This window comes from Mastigoproctus giganteus, chromosome 11 (assembly GCF_048544385.1).
Source record: "Mastigoproctus giganteus isolate SK-2022 chromosome 11, ASM4854438v1, whole genome shotgun sequence".
Taxonomy (NCBI): domain Eukaryota; kingdom Metazoa; phylum Arthropoda; class Arachnida; order Uropygi; family Thelyphonidae; genus Mastigoproctus; species Mastigoproctus giganteus.
Genome location: NC_143585.1, coordinates 135,830,345 through 135,853,701, shown reverse-complemented (window position 1 = coordinate 135,853,701; position 23,357 = coordinate 135,830,345).

Genomic DNA, 23,357 nt, shown 5'->3' with positions numbered 1-23,357 from the left:
TGGATAGTTTTTTTCTTTAATTAACTCGACTTCCATCTTTAGTTTAAGTCCAAGATTTACTAATTTTGTGAGAATTTTCCAGTGAATCGATGCTGTCTCTTGATCAATGGAATTAAAATATCTCATATTCAGCAAAGTAGTTCCTTGCGTGTGAAAAGTAAGAAATTGAACGCCAGCCTAATAAGTAGTCGTGTGCAGGTAACTGATTATTCACCTTTACCTGCGGCACTACTACTTAGTGGGCAGACACTCTGATTTTCTGTTGCTTCCAGTAATATGTCTTCTCAGAGTCGTTTAAATTTTGCTCTCCATGACATGCTGGAACTTCTGAAAAGGAAAAGACGTTAGTATATTGCAGTGAATTAACTTAAATAAAAACACATTTTTAATTTCTTAACAAAGGAGATTACAGGCTGATTAATGATATCACCACCTTCAGGTTAGTATCAATGTTTATACTCCGGCACGACCATCAGATCAATCGTATTTAGCAGTCACATCACAATACATTTTTGCACCTTCAATTTCTCCAGCACAATCTGAAAGGCCACATCATCTAATAGAGAAGGATGACTTATCTCTCTACGGTCTTCTTTTTATTGCCCTCCACAGGAGAACGTTTTGTGCTTAAAACCACACGGGGTGGCCCAATTTTATAAAAGAAATTACAGTTATAGGTTCCACTTTTATTGTGTGTTATGTCCAATCACAGAGAATTATAATAAGCAGTCGTCGCAAACTCTGCCTTCTACATCCCCCAGAGTTAGGTGTTAAAAAAAAAGTTGTTGGTAACCCAGTGTTCTACTCTGTCATTCCCCCTAAAACTTGTTATTGCGAGTCTACCCAAGGAACTCAAAAAAAATAGAAGTTTTGGCGTGTGCCCTACGAAATGTGATTTTTTAAATAAATAATTTGTATTTCCTTCTTAAGAGTTGCTGTCATTTCAAGGATAGTCGTCTAACTGTTTGGACATCGATCAATGATTTGTGTTCCACCGAAACTGTTAACATAGCAAGCACACAAATACTACGATGAAAATTAGGCAACTGTGGCTACCGTTTCTCGTAATCTGATCTCTCTTTTCATAAAAGTTGACAGTGAAAAAAATTTTTAATTTCAGATGGACTTTAAGAGAGATAAAAAGAAAGCTGACTAGGGGATCTGTTCCCAGAATCGATCTTTAAAACTTTTCTACCATGCCTAACAGTATGTCGCAAACAAAAAGGCCATAACTCGCTGATAATCTTTAAATGCTTAGCTAACTTCAGTGAGATATCATTAGATCCAAAAACGTTTACTTTGTACCTGTGAGGGTTGTCAGCAAAAATTCAAACAAGTATCTGTATTTTCCCCATGAATAAAAATGCTAACTGCGATTAAATCATTAGGTTCCACCTCGGTGGACTAAAATTTTTATTTATTAACCGTGACTGCAAAATAAAAATTAAAGTTTAATCAATGGATGCCAGTAAAGCCACTGTCTGAATTTTTCCTTCTTTGTTTTTGAAGGAAATATGTCGAAGTTTAATAAATGTGATACATTCAGAGTTGAGTAAAACTAAACGGTTTTAGAGCTCTGATAGACATCTGAAATCATGTAGTGACTGCTTTTACTTAATCTCAAGCGTTACTCGAAGACCACTAAGCTAGAAAGGTTGGCTTCACCTTTTCTTTGGTGCAAAAATCTAATCACATGAATGCTCTTTTATTACAACCGCAAGTGAGCCTTAAGATAAGATGGAACAGAAGAGTATAACTGTATATCTTACTACAATTTAGGGAAGTAGATATGACACTGATCTGTTGTATTGCCATAGATGGCAATAATGTTGGGGAGAGTTAACATGCGTATCTGAATCTTCACAACGAAAACATCTCATCTGCAGTAAGACCTGAGGTCCCCCTAAAATCATAGGATAAAGGAAACAGTGATGAATGTCGCGAGGATTATTGTGTTCCAGGCGATCCACCAACTTGAAAATTATAACGCCTCACAGCAAGAAGAGTTGAGTAACTTAGTTCGTGATTTAAGAATAAGTAGGAACTAAAATTAGCAAAAACATCACAAGTGTTTTCAAAGTAATTCTGTAAAGATATCAGTGGTCTTCTGAACGAATACAATCCAAATGGATGGTGTACATAACTCTAAAAGCAGTTTTCCTGAAGAATGGAATGCCTTTGCACAGTTCTACTTCATACTCTTGAAAGCTCCTGCGTGCAACTAAAGTACCATGACTGTTTGGATAATTAAATTACTCGCTGGTTTCCAGGAAGGAGTAATATTAAGTATATTTCATTGGTTGAACCGAGGAAAGTTTTTCTTCCACCTTTGCAGATAAAGCCTGGATTAATGATGTGGTTAAATTTAACAGATGCAAAACTGAAAGAAGGAATTTGCATTGAGCCTCAAACACGAGGTGTGATGTAGACTTTACCAGTGTCTGAAAAATTAAGGTGCAAGTGATGAGCAAAGGGCACTGGAATATTGCTACGTCTATTGTGAGAGACAATTCTGATATTTTTGGAATCGGCGTATCAATTTCCTTTAGATTCTGCCGGCCAGCGTTGTGGGTTTGCACAATGACCATGTGAATATTAAGATAACGTTTCGGGCACCCGGCACTTTGCTGTACTTAATATTCACGTGGTCATTATAGAAAATTAGATCCGTATTAGTTTACATGCTAGTAATCGTCAATAAGTTATTCCCTAACTGGCTATAAATTTTAATACTAGTTTATCACCATCGTAATATTTTTAGGAGCTATATGGTGCACTAGCCAAAAAAAAAAGTTCTAAGTCACCCTGAGAGAGAAGAATGATGATATCCAGCTCAGAATCCTGAGGTTATGTCTGATAACTTCTTTTTGCTAGGAGGTGGAAGTCAGTAAAGAGCTGATTTTTATGCTCCGCTTCTTAGCTTAATTGTCATAGACTAAGTGCATAACTCTCTTCTCCGGCTACTCAAATAAGTACCAGCAGAAGTCCTAAATAATCGGGTAAGTCTTATTATTAAAAGAGCGAATATGATCGGACATTTGCCAGTACAGTTTAATCTGGAAATCTCACCAGTAAAGACAAACTCCATCTTGCTTAAAGGCTCTCTAAACGTAGCGAGGCCACCGCAAATCAAAATCCGGTTAACAATTGAGATGAGATATCTTGGATAAGAACCTATCTTTCACACCACACCTGAAATATCTACATGCCAAAATTCGAAAATAGATCTAGAAATAATGAAATGTGGTTTGCTTTATATGCTTTCCAAAGGTAAAGCCATCTCCTGTCTGGATTTTACCACCGACCCCTCAAATAACATCAAGGCCGAGAAGAAGCGCCTCACTTCATACTTGCAGCCTAGGTGGACACAGGCTACAAAAGAAGAAGCCACCAGAAAATTCATTCCTACAATAGCAACAGTATACCCAAAATCTCCCACATGGTTCTCCCCTGGCCTATACGTCACTTTTTTTGTTAACTAATCATGGATCTATCAGAGGAAAGCTCACTTCACTCGGGATCACCGAAAACCCACAATGCCTCTGTGGTTCCCTCGAAAGTTGGGACCACCTGATGTACGAGTGCGAAATATATGAAGATTTGAGATGCCTCCTCCTGACTAGGATACATTACCTTCCTAAAAACCAAGAACAGCAGATTATGTCGCCTTTACGCGCTACGCACAAGATCCCACCATGGATATAGTCACTGTCCCGGTCATCATCAAAACCACACCTATATTTTGGGAATCAATGCAGAGGCCTACGCCACCACCACAGCTGCATTCCTATTTATATCCCTACTGACTTAGACACAGATCACCGGATGACATCACCACTGGACCTGAATGAGAAGAGCAAGAAGATTGTGCCCTCTTGCACGGCAACTTCCATCCCTTACTTTCGCCTGATGGATGTATTCCATTTTACCTGGGGGATGCCTTCTTCATCCCCCCCCGATCTAACTGTTCTTTTTTTTTTTTTTACATTGGTTTCTTTCAGGAAGCTTAGGCGACCCTGCAGAGACTAGCCAGAGAATAATGGGCAGCCTGGGGTTCTACCAAATGCCAGGACACCCAACACAGAACACTTTTCTGGCATTTACAGTAGTTCGGTATTTCTTCACAGTGTACATATGGCGCAGATGTGGGAAACCACAGGGGGCGCCTGACTAATACTATGCACACTACAGTTTAATTGCAACATGTTTGCCTACCGAGGAGACGCACCAAAAGGTCATACCCTCTGCTGTCTCTCCACTTAATAGATAATACTAATTGTGCAGCTGGGCGGAAAGGGTTTAGCAAAAGTTCCAGTAGCCCACTGCCGGCCTAGAAAGCCAAAGGTCGCGGGTTCGATCAAAGTACTTCAAAAACCTTGGGCGGTGCATTATGGCCACAGAAGCCAACAACTACCAAAAAAAAGTAGCCCACTATCTGTTGCTCTCCTCAAGGAATGAACGACCTTAAAATAAAGAGACATGTCTGACTTACAAAGAATGGAAAAACCGGGACCAGAAGTAACTGAACAAATACACTGCCCTACCATTAATAGGGAAACAGGTCCTATGCATGCAAGATGACGTCAACAGAATTGGACGCCGATTAACACGGTGTAAGGAGCGCGAATCCTGGACTGACGAGTCGAGGTTTGCACTCTACCAGTCTGATGGCCGTTCCTGGGGAACAGTGTCATGGTTGGCTTGGGCCCATTAGTCGTTATCGACAAAACCATGAATTATGCACTTCCGACGTTATGGCAATACTTAGGGGAAGACCCCATACCAGTATCAGCAAGACCGCACCATGCCATACTGCTCGGGTCGTAACTGAGTGGTTTGAGGACATGGGTGAGCAAAAGTTTGATTGGTCAGCCCAGAGTAATGATCTGAACCATATCGAGCATCGTCAGGTACGGCACGTCGAGGAACATATCACCTGACATTTATGAAAAGCTGGTTGAGAGAATGCCGTCATAAAAGCAAAAGATACAATAAAAGCTTTATAGATAAAAAAGGCAGGGCAGTATGTAGTTTATGCCAAAAAGTAAGGAAGTTATTGGGAGATGTTGTTTCTTGGTTGACATCTAGACTAAACAATTTTTTTTCTTTCTACTTTGGTTCATTGTGTAAATCCAAGAGAGAGAGAGAATGATGGAACTGAACCAGGAAATAAGACATCTAAAGAAGATGTCTAGCGAGTCAACGGACCTCTCTGGGACAGTCGGAGAGCGAAATCATGTTATTACTGACTCGATAACGGAGATCCTTGGGTGTGACGTATGTCCAGACGACTGCGAACCCAAGACTGTGAGAAAAATTCAGACCTAATAGTACAGATTGATGCAGAAAGTTCGAAATGCAAAGGAACTGGAAAAAAAAAAAAAAAAAAAATCAACGCTACGGCTCGGAACCCGAGTTAAACTCCTCTCTCCGATGTACAGGACCCTTCGCGAGATCCAAGAGGAAAACAATGAATTAGGAGAGAAAAATATTAAACACAATGTAGGATTATTTAGAAAGGAAAATAGGGCAGAAAGGCACACACGGATAACTAAACTGCAGAGTGATATGGATGGAATGATTACTTCCAAAACGAGGGTGGCGCGATACCAGAATCTTCACTGAGAAAGACTGCACGCCTAGGCCAGTTACAAGAACAGACCCCGCGAATGTTTGTTCTGTCAACCAATGACAACCCGAAGAACACATCGACGAGAGAAATGAATGTTGATCATATTAGACAACCTATTTTGCGACCCCCTCCCCCCGAAACCACAGCGGCAAAACGCGACAAGTGAATCTCCACATGGCCCTCCCATGCACAACTTTAGGTAACAATTCCGTGGACCATAAGCATCAAAAAACAACGGGAAGCAATGATGAGCACAATAGAACAGACCGAAACGTCCATCAGGACTCACTCAGAGGGAAAATATTTATATCAAGACGTAAACCGCAGAAGAGTCCAAATCTTATTAAAGAAATAGGGATAAACGTAGAGGTTAAGCAAATCCCCACAAGTCATCCAGCATGCGCTTCTTTCATAGTCTCCTGTCCACTAAACAGCGAAGCGCGTCTCTTGGATCGCTAGTGAATTGCCAAACAGCAATCAACAAAACAATCTAACCAGATTATTATTTAATTCGGAGAATGACTGTATGTGCTTAGTAGAAACATGGCTCCAAAATAACAGGTACCTCGATGCCCTCCTCCTATAATTGCATCGCGAATGGAAGAGAAAACAAAAGAGGAGTTGGGGTAATGATTTTGTTCAAGAATGGACTCACAGTAGTCAACGAACTTGGGGCACAATTCGAAAATTTCGAGGCTATCATTGCCACTTTCGGCATGGAAACGAGGAGATTTCAACTAGGCTTAATATACCTACCACTAAAGAAAACAGAGCTGAGCTTCTTACGTGGCTTACCCCAAACCCCATTATGATTGTATCGAATACCGATACAATCATAATGGGGGACCTAAATATGCCATTACCCAAACATCAGGGGGCAAAAAGTGAGTTGTATGATACAATGCAAGCTTTAAATATGAACCAATTGAAAATACCAGCAATAAGAGGATCTCAGTGCTTGGCCCTGATTTATTACAACTTGAAATTTGCGTCACATCATCAACCACTCTAGGAAGAATCCGACAAATATTATTAAAAGTAACGTCATTCTAAAACACCTGATCGAATATAACTGCCAAAAGCTATACCTTTTGGACAATGATGACGTCCTATCAGCACATAGCTCAAGAAGGAGCAACTAAAGAAATAAAAGTATCAAACAGGGCAAATCCTTGATTCAGCCCAGAAATTTTAATTGTATGAAAAATAGAAAAGAACTGGGCATCCAGAGGATCACATCTGGTAAAATCATGAAGGGGAAGAAACAGGCACACCTAGACATGGCTAAGGCAATAGAATTGTCAACGAAAAAAAAAAAAAAAGCTTCACGCAAAATGACGGATAAGTCCTTTATGGAATGGACTGAAGCCACATTCAGAACACCACTTAAGGATAATTAACATGATGCAAGACGTAATCATGGGGGTTAAGGAAACCATCAACACTAGCCAGACCGTGACTAACAATGAAGAAAATCAATATTAGCAGAGACAACTTAAAAAGAGCAATCAACAGCCTCCCAGATAAATTCCCACTATTTATAATTGATATATTATTACATATATTCCAGAGAATAAAGAATGAAGTGGATTTCCCGAAACTGTGGACAAATTACTACGTAAAACCTGTTCCCAAAGTAAAAAATCCTAAAAAGACTTCAGACCAATCGCTGTTGGATGCTCTTTTAAAAAAAAACCAATCCTGGACCTCATCATCCAACATTGCTTCAAACACAGACCTGAATACTTTCACTCAGTACTTCTTCAGATATCGACCATCATCAGCCTCATGGGAATACTGCTAAGGATCCCGTTTTTTAGATGTGGCAGCCGCATATATGGTATATCTATCACAGTTATTCTGCGAGACTACTTCCTCATTACGGAAAATGTCCTCCACAGACAAATTACAGTAACAAACAGAAACGTGCGCTCCGTATCAGGTTAATAAAGGAGTCCCACAAGGTGGCGTCTTGTCGGCCAGTTTTTTTGCCATTAGGGCCCTTATCTCTAAACAGGAAACAATTCATCACATATGCAGATGACATTAAATTTTTATTGCCTCATCAGATCAGAAATCAGCTGACTTCTGCAACCAAATGGCTAACACCAAAATTAAAGATCTCCAAAAATACCTTGACTGTATCGGGCTACACTTAAATGAAGACAAGACTGCGCAAATGACCTTCACAAATAAAATATACGTGAACGACATCCTTGTCCAAAAGGTTCAGTCGCATCTTGACCTCGGACTCAAATGAGATGAAGGGCTGAACTTCCTTCCGCACTTCGCATACATTCGTAAGAAAACGTAGGCAGCTCTCATTGGTATTAAAGACCCCAGTATTCTTGAGGCCAATGTATCGTTAAAACAGAAAACTGCTTCAAAGGACTCAATGAGTAACTACAATTCGGTCAGTGTTCCTGATAAGGAAAATCATGGGAGGACAGGAGTGGTTTCGTTTAACTATTATGACAGTGTCACTTGGATGTAAGACATAATTGACATTGTTTTGTGGACTTCAAAAAAGCCTTTTACGAGAAACTGCAACAAGCGGGTGCGTATTTGGATGACTAGATGGTTACTCTTCGTAAGTGACATTGATGAGAAGCGATACAGGGCATCGTTAAAGAACACTGTTAAGCACCGCTGCTTGTCAGATAAGTGAGAACTAAATTTTAATGCTGCAAATAATTCATAATTTGAGGGTACAGTTCAAAATGGTAAAGAAAGATCTGGGGATTAAGATACACGCAGTTATAAAGAGAGCGCATGGTGTCCTACCGATGATTATCGAACTAATTGTAGTGATAGGTTCCAATCTCAGTGTATAAGGCAATTGCAAGACCGCACTTGAAACATTATATGGAAAAAAAATGGATGAAGGGAAAATTTTCACGGTATTAAGTGTCCTCAGTTGAGGCCTGCGGTTTGAAGAAATGCATAAGGCGATTTCACAAGCAGACCTTATTTTCTAAAATTTAGCATTTCTGAGTTGGTTTTATGGTAACAGTTCACTTCCACACGGAACTACTAGTGTTCAAATATTTACCAACTTAATTTTACTTCTACACTGAGTGGGCAGAAATTATGGGGACGCCTACCTGGTAACGGGTTGGCCAACTTTCGCCCGGATAAGGGCAGTCACACGGCGAGGCACTGAGTCCACTAGTTCACGAAAGCGTTCCACCACGGGAATTTTCATCCATGCTTGCTGCACGCTGTCCATAATTCCGTCGAATTCCTGGGTGGAGGATCCAAAGCTCGAACGAACATTTCCACAGCATCCCAAAGATGCCCCGCAGGGTTAATGTCCGGTGAAGCCATTCCATGGTGGTAAAATCTGCGGAATGCTCTTCGAACCATGTTGTAGTCACCACGGCTCTGTGGGTGCACGATGACCATGAATGGATGGACATGTGAGCTGGACCGTTCAGAGATGCGTCTAGACGTACCAACGTGTGCCAGTTGAACATACCCTAGACCATTATCTACATGAACAGTTCCTTGTTGACATGACGGGTTCATAGCTTCGTGCTGTTTCCTCCAGAAACGGGACTCATCGGACCAGGAGACCCGTCTCCAACCATCCAACGTCGATGTTCTTTCGCCCAGTTGAGGCGTAGAGTCCTGTGTCGTTGTGTTAGCAATGGGACTCTGGTAGGTCGGCGGCTTCCATAACTTATTGCGGCTAATGAGCGCCTGATGGTCTCTCAGTGGAGAAGTTTCTAGTACCTCCCTCGTTTAACTCGGCGGTGATTTGTGCCACTGTCGCTCTCCGGTTGGCTGAAACGATGCGAGACAAAAGTCGAAGGCCACGATGAGATGTTATTCCAATACAATCTTGATACTGCGACCCATGCGTCGGTCACCTACTATCATCCCTCTTTCAAAGTCGGTTAACTCACCTAGAATGCAGTGTACCTATATACCTGCCAAGCGGCGGGTTCGTCCACTAGCGAGAGGGGTGACGGCATCGCCCAGGAACCCCCATGAATTCTGTCCTTTCAATGTATTTTTCATTTTGATTTGTGAAATATCAATATTTAATTTTTTTTTTACCATGTAACAAAACTCGGCTCCCAGTGGACGGATTTTTCATTAAATTTTACATTTAGTTCTGTTAGAAATATTTGTGGAACCATCCAAATTTCATATAATGTAGTATTATAAGTGCCTATGCAGTTCGGATGAATTTTGCCAAACTCTCCGTCTCAGCTGCATTTGTAATGTCCACTCAAGTTGCCTAAATAGATTCTTTTATCGTACTCTTCGGTCACTAACCCCCTCCCCCATCATGTTTCCTTTACTACCTGTCATTTCACACCATGGATTCAACCAGGGTTTGTAAACAGTCCTCGTTGTGTTCAAGTATACCCTATTCCCTGCAAGGAAATTCGTCATTTCCTGTCTCGGGATGCCACCACTTCAGTTAAGGTTTGTACTATCCTAATACGAAGTCTTTCTCTGCGGCATGTTGTGCCTAATTCATTAGGTCCTTCCACGTATATAGAATTACGAAGTATTTCACAATAAAGAAGAGAAAAAGGTTAATTTCACTCCTAGATGAAATGCTGCAGTTTTCTACTCCCATAACGTCTTTTTCTTTAACGTGAAGTTAAGAAATTAAATTTCCATGTAGGATAGGTGCAAAAACTGGCCAAGAACAAACTCTCTAATTTAGGTGATCCATTTAAAGTCACATTTGCTATAAACGTGCAATAATCTGTATCTGGCAGAAATGATCCCCGTCAAAAGTTTGGATGGCTTTAGCATGGAAGAATTGTAATAATCAGATTAATTTATTAAACCAGAAGCTTTGCTATAATTCTTTAGTGAAACTAAGATACCAGCTTACCTTGGATTATCGAAAAGTGTAGATATCTGACCATCCTTCCATCTTAGTATAACGGATAATGACAAAACGAATTTCACGTGTTTGAATCTGAAAGACCAATATTTCTTTTTAGTTTGGAAATAGAATTACATAACACAGTCAAGACACACTATATGTATTTGATCACTTAAAAATATTTTTGAAAGGATTTTCTTTAATTGTATACTCTCGAATTACACACATTAGAGAAAGAGAAGAAAAGCGAAATTTCATATTCCGACAGAAACCAATTTTGAAACGTTTTTATTTTGATCCACCACATGGTAACGTGTTCAAACCTAAATAAACAAAAAGTAGGCTTTATTTTTCGACTTAACCTTACACCTTGAAATCGGTCATCCCAAAGACTTGTGCTCCTTCCTTTTACGATTCAAGTTCAGGAGTCTTCTATTTGAGTCCTCCTAATATCACAAATTCTGAACACTGTTAGAAAATTTTTTCCTTAAAGTCATTCTCTATAAACGTGCAGTAATCTGTATTTGGCACAAATGATCCCAGTCAAAATAAGTATTTCCCCCCTCGATTGAGTACTTTCTATGAACTGGTCAGAAGATGGGAGTAAATGTACGGACAAAGTAACTCAATATTTAAAATTGTGCGATGTTTTATTTTAAATGAACACTTTCTAGCTGTGGATTGACTGTCTAGTTCCTCAACTGTTTCATTTTCTATTTACCGGACTTAAAACGAGGATGAAAGATTTTATGGATAGAAATAGCATTATAGTGGGAATACATCAAAAGAAATTGTGTATTCAGTGTGCTCAACATCTTAATAAGTTGTACAGTTGTTTTAAAATTGCCTTACATCACTACATCTCATTATGTTGTAATTACTTTCATCTCTGTTTGGTCCATTCAAATTTAGGAGGTCTAAGTTGAAATTCCACCACTGATTTAAAGAACCTTTTCGGATAGTACGGGATTTCGTGTTAGTAGTTAAAGCGAGGACGATATTCTCTTCTCCTATCCATCGAATCTGAGAATACCATAAAACATTCAACTCTTTATTTTTTTTAAATTTAGACATGCGAACTGGATAGTGCTGTCCAGAGCAGTTAAAATTATTTTTATGACAACTCAGAAAGGCCCAGAAACCTGACCGAACTCAAATCTGATTCTCGTCATAATTTGAACTGAATTTAGGGTCAAATAACTTATCTAATGACAATATGGAATTTTGCGAATTGAATTGCAGTCCTTTTTGACAGAATTCAAATTTTATTAATAATTCACGACTCAACGCAAGTAAAAACAAAATACTGTATATGCTCTCCTCCTTTTAATATTCTTACTGAATGGAAGATAGATTTTTTTTTCTCTCTCTCTACAACCCATTACGAGTGACAAAATGCCTCAATATTTTGCTGTGTTTCTGAAATACTTTACTACAATATCTCCATATGTAATTCTATTGATATCACTTATTTCCCGTAGTGCAGCGCGGAAATTGTGACATGATTCACGCTCGACGGAATCTATGCATATATTTTCGCTTCCTGGCATTCAGCAAAAAGGAACTGTCCAAGGTAATCTATTTTTCAAATGTTAATGGGATAACACGGAACCCCGCCCACATGTCCCATCATACTTCCTGCCAGTGATGGGCAGATTCCCACGAAGTAAACCGGTGCAGGAATCGTAATTCTGTCCAACGAAAGCAACAGATGGGGTGTACTTTATGAAAAATGCTCTCCTATCTAAAGGAATCTTCACTCGCTTTTTATCTTTGAAAGAAACCTAATAAACACAAGGTTGAAAAGTCTGATGGATAAAGTTGAGCGCTATACTGCGTGGATTTAGAAATGTTCTTTCAAACGACTCTTCTATTTGGGTTTTACTTTTATAGGAGAAGGGTAAGGAGAGGTTGAAGCAAAATTCAAAAGTCCGCGCTAGTCAAGGGTGTAAAGTTTTAACAGTCAAAATGGATATCGCAGTAGATTTTTCGAGTCCAAGCCTCATCCGGCCCTCGAGAACGGTTGAACGTTGTCATAATTAGCTTCGTCGACCGCTGCGACTTCTCTCGCTCATCCCGAACACATACAAGGAAACGAACTAGCAAAAATTCTAATATTGGTCATCCTAGTGCCCTTGCGAAACGGTCTGAAGCCCGGAAACACTGCTTCCCTCCAGAGGAATCAAAAAGGAACGGAGGAAGCTTCTATACGCTCGTTTCACTACTACAAACGCTCAGTCATACACCAGTAACATCATCCTTTCACCGAGCACACACACCTGTATGCCCTGGGGTACAGCGCATTTTATGGAAATGTTCTTTCAAACCGCTCTGCCATTTCGGTTTTACCTGTACAGGTAAAGGGGAAAGAGAAAGTCATTTTTAATTAGCACCGATCCTATAATTCTGTGATGCACAACCCGCTTTCAATATATATTTAATTGCTTAATTATAATTTAAAAATAATATGCGCACGCGCGCGCGTGTGACAATAAACACGAAGAACAACTTAAGCGGTGAAACCTGTTCCTGCGAATTTAATCGAGTTTTAAATGCTGCTTCCATCAGCATATTGATAATTATATGTACTTTTGTAAAAAGAGTTTTCATTGAAGTTGAACAAATCACAGTCCCGGAATCGAATAACTGATAACAAAGTAGTCGAATTAAATCTTGAGCTTGATAATAAACATTTATATTAGTTAGGCATTATTTAATTCAATTATTTTCTTGCATAAGACAAATAAAAATTCTATTACGTTTTATGGCCATTTTAAATTACAATATTTTTAGTCTAAAGATGTCAAAAAAAAAAAAAAAACATTTCGGATAATTCTGTGTTGGCGTTGAAATGTAATTCTTGGGTTTTAACGTTACTTTTTTTTGAAAAACAAGACGAGAAATGTGTCTTTCAAGTGGCATTAATCGCTCAAATAATTGTCAGCTACACACTCTGAATATCCTTGCAATTAACGGGTGTAGAAATTTTATATTCTCATGACAAATTCACCCCAGTGTTTGTATTACTACATTTGGTGAAGAATACGTAATCAGGTCCGGTGCAAACACGAATGTCGGTTGCCCCTAAGTTATCTCGGATAGCGGATCTCATGAAATAGAAGCAATACAAATCAGCCATGCAAACTGGTACGAATCAGGTTCATATTGCAGATGACCTTTTCGATTTCATTCCCCAAATGCTCTGTGACTGGACCAAAGAGAAAGAAATAACTATTGCGCTTCTGCTGGAAGCAATGATGCGCATTACTGTGCAACACTCGCGAATATTAGGCGGTCTCAGCCACTCCCAACAAAATATTTTTGGTCCCACCATTTAAATGATGCAAGGGAACCGGGATTTCTGAGATCACACAGCCCCCTACTATCCAGCCTGATCATTCGCATGTGGCGTTTACGATTTCTTGTTATTGCAAGCCTGGACCTTGTCAAGGTCCAATACAATGAACACAACTTCCTAAAGCCTTTACTTGGGCTGGCCGCACAGTCATGACCATTGCTTCTGCCTACAAGTTTTACACCGAGTTGGAGAGGGAACGGCGCCCCTTGAACCATCAAACCCATGTTCGTAATAATTTGTGCACTCTGTATATTTTGTAACTTTCATGGTGATAAGAATTTGAAGATATGTACCATTACAAATGTTTTGAAGTGGAAAGAGTAATTCTTTGAAAATTCTCCATAGATTATTAATGCAGTTGGGTATGAGTAACGTCTATTTCCTTTAACTCAAAGTACTACTGAGAATAAATTATTCGCATTAAATGACGAGACAAAAATAGTTTCATCTCTCGATCATGCCGTTCTAATAACGCATTCTAAATGAACCGCAGGTGATCTGACCAAGACTGATATCTAAAACGTAAAAGGTGTATTTTATTTACCTTGGTATTATTTTTAATATAAGCCTTTTATAATTGATCAAGTACGTAGGATTTTAGTTGAACTGTGCGCATTTTTTATAGGTAAATTTGTACTTTGTTTTTTATTTTCTATCCGATAAACTTGCGCTTAAGTAATATTTCCAGAACTTTCTACTCAACAAAGATGTATCCATCATTTCACTAAGTTCATGATAACGATAGCCCAAACAGCAGCAAATAAATTAAACAGGGTTCGTACTAATCCCAGTTGAAAGGAAACTTTAAAAAGACAAAAATTTCGAGTATAAATAAATAAATTGATCCGTACCTCGTGCTCTTCAGAAGACCTATTTTAAGTTAGTGTAGCGTTGTGGTGTTTTTCGTAAGAAATGCAAAACAGAACTTACTTGATGACCCAGTAAAGTATCTGGGGAATGGTGTTATCAGAGGGAAAAACAGCGTCCTATCGCGTACGATTTTGTCCCTGCAAACACGGCTGTCGATGTAACGGTAGTAGAATTTTTCCCATCGTGCTCTATAAGTATTGGTCTAATGTTGACACAATTGTCGCGCGCTGAAAGCACACCTGTGACACGAAAGCAGAAGCAGCGGAGTTGGACTTTGCTTCAACAGGATCTTATTGGGTGCAGGAAGAGCTGATCTATTTGGGCGACAAGGTTTGTTAGCCGGACACGGGGTGGTGAGCTGGGGGGAGGGACTGATTGGCAGCGATCCACACGCAGAGCATCGCTTTTCAGGAACAACGGTTGGGGTGGCCAGCCTCGCTTTGAATGCAATTTTGCTGTTACTATGGCGCTACCAGTTCCTCTCCCGCACGTCATGTTGGTTCACCTGTTGCGCGTTGAGCACTCGTCATCAGCAAGTAAAGCCACGTGGCGTAAAACGAGCTCTCTCTGAACAATAAAAGCGGTCATATTTTAGATTTTTTTTTTTTAAATCAATATTTATGATGTATACATTAATTCGCCTTCAACTGGTTTATTAATTTTTGGAAAATATGCTTTCCAGTTGTCAGTATTTTAAAATGTTAATGGCGAAAATACAAATCCAAGAACTGCAGAGAGAATCGTCCAAATTATCTTTGCTGCAGTACGACTACAGCGCCACATCACGTCCCGAGTGATAATTCACTCATTGTATAAGATGGAAATGTGTTTTGCTCGAAATTGTTAATTTAAATGCTCATTCTGGCTGGCGTACATTGTTATCACGAAAGTTATTTGCTCTGATAGAAATAATACAATTATGGCCCCTTCGATAAAGTTCATAACGCAGTCTGTGCTTCTTCAGTAACTATAAAGCGAATACTTCGATTAATCTAAGCACTAACTGTTCGAACATATTTCTGTAACGCTCGATGGCAATACTAAGGGTATAAAGAGTCAGTATATTGTGTGTGTGCGTGTGAATTCTATGATCAGTTTTTCTGTTCTTCAGGATGAAAACCACCGGGAAAAGGGATTAATTAGGCAACGGTGAAAAAAACAAAACAATATCGCACTGTCTAATCAAGGTTAATCATTTCTAAGGAATTAATAAATCTTTTTAACAGATTAAAAAAGGCTATCGTATTGATTCCCATAAGAAGAGAGGAATATTACAGATCAACATTTAATATGAAGTGATCGCGCGACAGGTACTTAATATAAATGCAGAAGTGAAACACGAGTCCGGTTGCCAGCTGGCTCTGCTTCACACTTAACGATGTCAAGCAAAGTTAGTTACACTTTTGGTTTTTTAAATATAAAAACACTTATTTGTGAGCAATGGCAGGGTCGTGCTCATCTTGGCACCCATATATTAACTGTTTTTTTTTTTTGCACATTAAAGAACAGTGAAATTAATTATAATTTACTTCGTTCCTCATGCGATTCTGGCTGGACTCTAGAAATTCTAAGGGCCTCTCCAATCGGAGCTGAGGATGTACCCGTTACCTAGAGGGAAACTACCATACCACTAGATTTAGGAAAGACCAGAATTTGATGGTTTCATCAAAAAAAAAAAATTCAATCCACGCGCGACGCCGATTATTCCTGTCATAATTGTGTGAAGTTGAATTTTAATTTTACTGATATATTGAAGGTAAAGAAGAATTCACTTATGTTATTTTAAGTATATAAAAATAGTTGTGTGGAGTTGCAATCGAAATTTATTTTAATGCATCCCTACAGCCAAAAAACGCCAGTTAATTTACAGTAATTTATTTCATTCAAACGCTGTTGGAAAGAAATGAGCAAAAAGCAGATCCCGTCTTGTGTTTTTTAGGGGGAATAATACCTTCCCTAAAAGAGCACGAATATGAGACATATTCTAGGATAAAACTAAAAGGAAAAGACGATTAAATCCGACATTAATCTTAATTAATATTTTGTGCAACCCGAAGTTACGCGTCATGCATTAAAATTGCATTGGACACCTAGATGATCCTGTATATGCATTGTCTTTTCGAAACTACATGTGGTATGAAAAAAAAAAAAAAAAAAAATCCGATTTTCTAGACTGAAAAATAAAATTGGATTCTTTAATTTGGGCGCATGTGACAGCAAAAGCCGTATTAGAAATAAGAAATCTATTATCACGTTAATATTAGAATTTATTTTGTTTATAATCATAAGAGCATTTAATAGAGAAATTTTTCCTTCGTTAAAAGTCTTTCTTCAATCCACGATTCAAACCTTTTGATACTACGAAATGGGACACCTACCTAGTAACGGGTAGGCCACCTTTCGCTCGGACAAGGGCAGTCACACGGCAAGGAATTGAGTCCACTAGTATTTCCATCCACCATGCTTGCTGCACCGCTGTCCATAATTCCGTCGCATTCCTGGATGGAGGATCCAAAGTTCAAATGGACCTTTCCACAGCATCCCAAAGATGCTCCACAGGGAAGCCATTCCATGTTGGTAAAATCTGCGGAATACTCTTCGAACCATGTTCTAGTCACCACGGCTCTGTGGGAAGGTGCATTGTCCTGTTGGAAGAGTCCATTGCTCTATGGGTGCAGACGGACACGTAACTTGGACCGTTCAGAGATGCGTCTAGACGTACCAGAGGTCCCAACGTGTGCCAGTTGAACACGCCCCAGACCATTACCTACCTGAACAGTTCCTTGTTGGCATGACGGGTGCATAGCTTCGTGCGGTTTCCGCCAGATACGCACCCTCCCGTCTACTCGAAATAACTGGAAACGGGAGACCCGTCTCCAATCATCCAAGGTCCAGTGCCAATGTTCTTTCACCCAGTTGAGGTGTAGAGTCCTGTGTGGTCGTGTTAGCAATGGGACTCTGGTGGGTCGGTGGCTCCCATAACCTATTGCGGCTAATGATCGCCTGATAGACTTGGTGGAGACGTTTCTGGCACCTCCCTCGTTGAAGTCGGCGGTGATTTCTGCCACTGTCGCTCTCCTGTTAGCTATAACGATGCGAGACAGACGTCGACGGCCACGTTCATCCACCACAAGATGTTATTCCGGAAATGGCCTATTCCCGGTACACTGTTGATACTGCCAAACGTGGATAATGCAATTTCTGTACCACCTCCGCGATAGAGTAACCCATGCTTCGAGCACCCACTATCATCCTTCTTTCAAAGTCGGTTAACTCACGACGTTTATCCATACTGACATCGAATTACCGTCTACGTGAATGCTGTGTACCTATTAACTGCCAAACAGTGGGTTCGTCTACTAGAGAGAAGAGTGATACCGTCGCGTTGCCCAGCAACCGAGTATTCCATGAATTCTGTCCTTTCAGTGTACTACGATCTATCTCCAAGAGATTTGTGTGTGTATATATATATTTTTTCATAGTCTACAGTTAAATAATCATTAAATTACCTACAAGTACAAAGATGCCAGGATGATGTGTGGTACATAATTTATGCACTTGATAAGCTTCTCTAAAGACACTTTTTTTTACCTAATCATCAGACAAGGTGCTGATACTGTTTCAGTCTTCTCTCATTCCGGACCAATAGTGTCACTTCACCCCCTTAAATCTGGCCTTGCTCTTTAGTATTTTTGCAGGACCTAAAGCATCAGCAGACTTATCTTTCGCATTATGCAATTCTAAAAATTCCGTAGCTGAAGTGGAAAATTTTTTTTCCGTTGAGAGCACAAGTTGATAAAGTTATATTTAAATTTGTTATGTTAGTTGTGTTCGGTAGATCTATATTTTTGGAGAAGGTTTTCCAACTGGTTACGTATAAATTTCTTCTAAATATTGAAGTCTTATCTTTGGGTATTGATTCGAACAATTTAGATAAGTCGATGCATTTCTTTCTCTTCAAGTTAATCATAATTTTTCGCTGAATTCTCTTTCAGTACACTTCATTGGAAATGTTATGATTGTTTCGCCTAGGTCTAGACAAACTTTAGACGTATATCTGCGTCCACAGCACCTCCAATTTCTACACAGAATTGTTTAAATATCCTTATAAAACATTGATTTGTTGCAGGAAAAGTTTTCAACATTTTTTTCGCTAAGTATAAACTCTGTTCTATGGCCTTGGAGTAAAATTAAGAAACTAAAAAAAAAAATTATACAAGTGAACGTGCGCCTCCCCTACACCTGTGCTAATCCCACAGGAAATAGACAGCTCTAATCATCTCCCAGCCAAAGTCCAATCCATACTTTCCCTTCCACAGAAAGAAAGAACTGCAAAAATAGACCATACTTAAAATTTAATTATAAAGTTTACTGTGAATATATTCTTATCAACTATTAGTCGATCTCGGTTATGGGAAAAAATATCATTGTTTTAATTTTTGCCAGATTACAGCGGATTCGCGATTTGTCATTCGAATCCAGGTCTCTTCACAATCGGGAATAGGATCCTTCCATTAGTTACTCCGGGTTTTTCATCTCGCACTACAGATTGATCAGTGAACACCACACACAATACCCATTAAAAGTGATCCACCACGCCAAGAGAATTTCCCCAAAACGTCGACCAGAACTTAGATTTGTTAAATTGTTGGCGCTACATTTTTGCACTTCTATCACATTTCTTTACAATAAAAATATTGTTTTAAAATTATTTACATTTTAACCATATCATTACGAAGAGTCAGCCGAATACCCAAAATCAAACAGGCCCATAGCCCTGCAACCTGTTCTTTCTAAAATTATGAAAAGGCTCTTATTTTACAGATTGACAAGTACGACACCATGGCTAATTCATAATATCGTCCACTAAGTATGTTCTTGCATAACTGCGCATTTCGCTGGCGTTCGACCGAACTTGGTGGCCAAGTGTTCTGAGGAGGCTCCGACAAAACAACATCCCAGGAAACCTATACAACGGTAGGAAATCTTTCCTTAATCAGAGAAAGGTCAAGTACCAGCAACTTTCTAGACCCGTTGTTCTATGTTGTCCCCAGGGCTCGGTCCTGGGACCATATTTTTGGTCCATTGTCCTGGACGAGTTTGCTTTTTCTCTGGTTTTGGTGGTACACGGCTACGAGAGAGCGAATCAAGCTCTTAGGACTCTCCAGACCTAGGCCTACCTGCACAGACTCCTCATCTCTGGGGGAAAAACAGTATATTATTGAAAGAAACTCTTCAGCTCAAGAAACCACCGGTTATCAAAGTCGGGAACACATTTTTAAAATTCTGTTTTGAAATCAAATATTATCATAAATATAGACGCTCAAGTTTCGTTCACCTCTGGTACTTAGAAGAAAAGATCGGGAAATATACAGCTATGGCTACTAGGTTTAGTAGGTCCAAAAAAAAGCACGGCTATATCATCTAGGCTATTTTCCTTCCCATTGTTTGTTACGGTTCAGCGGCCTGGTTTACAAAACCTAACCACAAAAAAAAAAAAAAAAAAAAAACCTATTAGGCTCACCCGGAAATTTAATTCATATACCCACGTCTATTTTGTCTGTAAATTGCGTGTGTGTTCCTTGGACGAAAAACACCAATTTCAAAAAAAAAAACCCTTGCTATCTATGCCTGAGACCAACTAACTCGGCCATGGAGTGAAAAAAGCTCATAAAAGTTCCTCGCGTCATCGACGGGATTCGAACCCGGTGACGATACCACTGTACTACACGCGCGGACAACAAAATTGACAACAGTAAGAGACAGCTCAAGCTAGAGTCAATCCAAAGATCCATGTTCCTAAACTATTACTAGGGCCTGCAAGACCTGGCTGGCATCATACCTCTCTATCTGGAAGTGCTCAGAATTCGATTAGACCTTATCAATAAACCCAAGCAGGAGAGAAAAAGGATTGCGAACAAGCTGAAGTCATTGTGGCAAGAAAGCTGGAAAAATACCACTACCACCAAGGGTGTAATAACTTAGAAGTTACACTGACTAGCCTAATCCCACCTCCTTGGTGCTTCCCTGGCCAGCAGATGACATTCTTATTGACAGGACATGACTCCTTTCAACCCATTTTGTTTCTGTGGCGAAGTGGAGGGCTGGAATCATGTGATGTACCAATGCCTAGAATACGAAGACCAACGAAGCAGGCTCTCCACCAAGAAACATGACAATCCTGCAACACTGCATTTGATCAGACAGTTTCCGAAAAGGGGCGCGCAAATCTTCGTGCTAACGAGCAAAATCTAAATGGTAGCAGATGCAGGATCAAGATTTCCATCCTGCATCTGCTTCTCATGGAGGCCCAAAGTATGATAAGATTAGGTACGTCATTCAGGCCCACCAAGATTTAACTAAATGCATCTTGATATTGGAACCATAGAGACTCCGTTCTCGGACTGGTTACTCTTACCTGACGGTCATCGGAAGATCAGATGCCACCTAACTTGGTTGGGTATGATCTGCTGACACTGCACCGTTGATCTTTTGCTATCGCTCCCTGAATGGCGATCATATAGGGATCCCTTCTCTCTCTAACTTTTCCAATCGGGCTTCCCCCAAACCCCCTCCCCCTTTTTCGCTTAACTTATTGAGCGAGCCTTCTTCCCTGCGGCCCGCTCTTTTCTTCAATTGGTCTCCATCAGGAAGCTAGACAGAGAACGATAGTCCTCCTGCCTGGACTCACTTCCCCGTGGTGTCCTGCGGCCAAATAGCCAGAAGAACAACACATTACACACTCTTGAGGAGAAAACAGAGTTCTGTTTTCTCCTCAAGAATACTGATAGAGCAGCTGGGGGAAACCATCGGTGGCACCTTACCCTCAACCCCATAAAGTCACCAATTGACCAACGATCCAAACCCAAGTCAGTACATAGTTTCTATGAAGTAATTATTTTAGCAGTCACGTGTACTACTGCATTTCCGCGTTGATCACTTGGCTAGATTAAGAAGTGTTGGGTAATAACAGGAAATAAGACCGCGAAGAGAACTAAATTGCTGCTCCGGTTATGAAGCATCTATTCGTCGACTGTCAGATCAGTTTTTAATTTGATCTTCCACTAATTAATTGCTTTCGTGGTTAATTATTATTTAACCATTTTCTCTCAATGCAAGTTCCGCTGCATAAATTGATCCATTACTGTCAGTTGTTAACTGAAAATTTGGTACAGTCAATGACAGTGATCAGGGTATGCTTCTTCAATAAGACCTGAATAAATTGCGCATATGGGCTGAGAAGTGGCAATTGAGGTTTAGCATCGATAAGTGCAAGGTACTGCATTTAGATACAGTAATCCAGAATAACATACCATTTAACGTGAGTGTGGCACTACCAGGTGGTAGAAAGCGAAAGTTTTCTAGTGATAACAGCACAACAAAGTTTTGATAGTGCAGACAGGCCGCTCCTACAAGGAGGTGATTATCCCAGACCTTGAGTGCTGCCTACAGGTCTGGAAGCCTCATTTTAGGAAGGACGTTGATATGTCGGAACAGGTGCAGAGAAGAGCAACGAGGGAAAAACAGAAGGGTGCTCTCTTACCAGGAAAGACTGCAACTGCAGCGCTTGTAATTTAGACACTTGCGAGAAGAGCTGATTGAAGTGTTTAAGGCTTTAAACGGATTGAGCAAGCTAAATTCCGATGGTGCCCTTACTCTTCCTCAATAATATACACAAGGGAACAAACTTAAATTGAGGAAAGATGGACGAAAGCAAAGTTCCGCGCACCAATCCTGGAATTGATCGTTGGAAAAACTAGACAAATTCTTAGAGGGGGGATGGATAGATGAGTTAGAGAAAGCGGTTTGGTGTATCTTCTAGCATAACTACAGATAGTAGTAACTCAATTCACTGGGATAGGCGAGAGAAGCTACCTAAGAACTATTCCTTTTAAATGAAGCTAAGTTGTTGCTGAGTTAACTAGCTTTTTATATTAATCTGTTTTATGAATTCTTTGAATTAACTCTAGACTTCGGCCTGGTTAGCACTGATGGTTTTCTCAAATGTACTCCTTAAGTATATAATATAAAGAGAAAAATATACGTACGAATCAAAATTACTTTTATATTTGTGAAAAGAAAGTATAATAAATATATTTATCGGAAAAAAAAAAAAAACCTATACACTTCTCACTCTAATCATCTTTTGAAATGTTATTGATTAAATATATCTTTAGCGCACGGAGAAAGTTTAAACCGGTTCGATTGAATGCACTTCCTAAACAAAAAAAGAAAATTTCAATATATTTCATATGAAATTAAGCGCTTTTTTAATACATACTCTGTAATTTGACCTTTAAGAAAGTTAAGAGAATGGCAAATACATGTTAATTTAAAAGCTGTTTGGATAATCCTGATAAAGGCACAAATAATAGTAGTATTAAAAATGAAAGGCATGCCTTAAATGTCACTCAACAAACTCACAAAAGTATTCCAGCTTGAAACAGCTAACAATTCAACATAAATTCTGTCCACTTTTGTTTTCTTGCTTCAAATTTCCATGCACTGAAACGAAGAGCTTTGTGGGTATTTATTGTCAATTAATTTAAGATTAACTTCTACTTTTCTTAGGTTGCACGTGGTTTACTGTACTATTAGTTTGAAGATTTCTCTATGTTTCTTGGAGGATTTCATTTCTGCAATGC